The sequence below is a fragment of the Myotis lucifugus genome, unplaced genomic scaffold (genome assembly GCF_000147115.1).
Source record: "Myotis lucifugus unplaced genomic scaffold, Myoluc2.0 scaffold_28, whole genome shotgun sequence".
Lineage (NCBI taxonomy): Eukaryota > Metazoa > Chordata > Mammalia > Chiroptera > Vespertilionidae > Myotis > Myotis lucifugus.
The window spans coordinates 1,717,300-1,719,813 of NW_005871076.1; the positions used below are offsets into that span (position 1 = coordinate 1,717,300).

At 45.3% G+C, this 2,514-nt stretch overlaps 1 pseudogene; it reads left to right on the top strand.

Annotated features, from left to right (window-relative positions):
* The first annotated feature begins 209 nt into the window (after nucleotides 1-209).
* On the top strand, nucleotides 210-688 carry LOC102438899 (annotated as a pseudogene).
* Nucleotides 689-2,514: the final 1,826 nt, after the last annotated feature.

Below are 2,514 nucleotides of genomic sequence, written 5' to 3' on the forward strand. Positions count from 1 at the left end.
ATTTTGGGAAACTAAAATGCTTCTAAAGAAAAACACCATTAAAAATACAAATTCTTGGGACTTCTGCAGGACCTTGGAATTGTGAAACCATGGATCATTCATATATGCTTTGAGGCATTATTATTCCTGGAATGCCTACAACTACCCTAAAAATTTAATGTATTGTAGAACAGACCTAAGGCCAATGGTGGCAGAGTCCACATAGATATATGGGTCTTGGTGTTCTGGGGAAAAACTTTTGACTGGTTGACTATATTGTTCAAAAATGATTGTATAAATCCTTGTGCTTTTGAATATGTTGGTGGTGTTGTCATGTGTTCTGACCATCACTGGAGCCTACAATTCAAAATTCAGATATTGTCTTTGCACAAAATCTTAGTAAACATTTTTATGGTATCCAAAGAGGTGACATTATGATTGCAAAAAGCCCCAGTGATCCAAAATCAAATATTTGTAAGAGAGTATTTAATCAATTTGAAAGGAGATCTAATCCTGACCAATATCCATCCAATTTCTTTAAAAGCCATACTTATGTGCCAATGAGTCATATGTAGTTAAAGGGTGATAATTGACAGAATTTTAGGTACTATGGACCTATTCCATATGGACTATTAAGAGGACGTATTTTCTTTAAGGTCTGGCTGGATTTTTATATGATAGCCCTAATGGCCACAGATTTTATGATTAGCAAGTATTTATCCTTTTGCTTTGATTATTGCCTCTTTCAAGTGAATTTATTATTGCCACGGCAACTATGTATCATTAATAAATTATTTGCTATTCAGTTTTAGTTGTTTTGAATTCTTAAATGTAAAGAACAGGTAATTCAAAATGTATGGATAAAAGTAATTCAAAATAGATCATCTAAATTTAAAATATATATATTCTCAGTACATAAATAAAGTGTTCTTATTCTGAGACTAGGGTATCTACACTAATAAAAGACAAACATGCAAATTGACCATACCTTCGCTACACCTTAAGCCAAGTCCACCAGCCAATCAGCGACTATATGCAAATTAACCCAACCAAGATAGCGGACGGCAGCCACGGAGCTGGAGCAAGCAGGAGGCTTGGTTGCTCCAATGATGGAGGAAGCCAAGCTTCCCAGCCGACTGCTGCCTCCTCTCAAGGCAGCAAAGTTTCAATTATAGAAGGTAAATAAACTCCAGATACCTGCTTCCTGTCGCCATGGCCATGGAGCTGGAGCTAATAAAAAAAACACAATAAAAGGAAAAGCTGGGAGCTTCAGTTACCGGGGTCGTGGTCAGTCTGAAAACAGTCATCAGCCCCTCACCCAGGCTGGCCAGGCACCCCAGCAGGGACCCCCACCCTGAAGGGGGTGTGGTCAGCCTGAAAATGGCCCTTAGCCCCTCACCCAGGCTGGCCAGGCACCCCAGCGGGGACCCCTACCGTGAAGGGGCTGTGGCCAGCCTGAAAACAGCCATCAGTCCCTCACCCAGGCTGGCCAAACTCCCATAGGGTGAGGGTCCCCATTGGGGGGCTTGACCAGCCTGCAAACAGCCATCAGCCCCTCACCCAGGCTGGCCAGGCACCCCAGCGGGACCCCCACCCTGATCCGGGACACCCTTCAGGGCAAACCAGTCGGCCCCCACCCATGCACCAGGCCTCTATTCTATATAATAAAAGGGTAATATGCAAATTGACCCTAACAGCAGAATGACTGTGAATGACTGGTCACTATGACACACACTGACCACCAGGGGGCAGATGCTCAATGCAGGAGCTTCCCCCTGGTGGTCAGTGCACTCCCACAGGGGAGCTCTGCTCAGCCACAAGCCAGGCTGATGGCTGCCAGCACAGAGGTGGTGGCGGGAGCTCTCCTGCCTCCTCAGCAGCACTAATGATGTCCGACTGCAGCTTAGGTCTGCTCCCCCCTAGCAAGTGGACATCCCCCAAGGGCTGCTGGGCTGCCAGAGGGATGTCTGACTGCCAGCTTGGGCCCGATCCCCCAGGGAGCGGGCCTAAGCCAGCAGGTGGACATCCTCCGAGGGGTCCCAGACTGCAAGAGGGCATAGGCTGGGCTGAGGGACCCGACCAAGTGCACAAATTTTTGTGCACGAGGCCTCTAGTCTATAATAATAAAAGCATTATATGCTAATTAGACTGGACAGACGAATGGCCTTCCAAACGAAGCTGCACTGAGAGGGCCAAGCCCTTTGCACAAATTTAAAATTCGGGCCTCTAGTTACAATATAAGAGGATATGATGAATAGCAATGTGTCATGTCATGAACTGTGTGAACCTCCACATGGTGCAGGGATGGGTTGGGATTTATGTGCTGGCAGAACTGCATTCATGCCATTGGCATGCATCTTGGGAGATGCATCCAGTCAGCTATAAAATAGATATTAATGACTAGAAAAACATGATGTGTTTCAGCCTAAGGTGAAAAAAAAAATCAAGAGAATGTTGTCACATGACATATCTCTGAATACCCAATGGGGAAAACACACTTTGGTAAAGCTCAGCTGACTAAAAGCATTATGCACA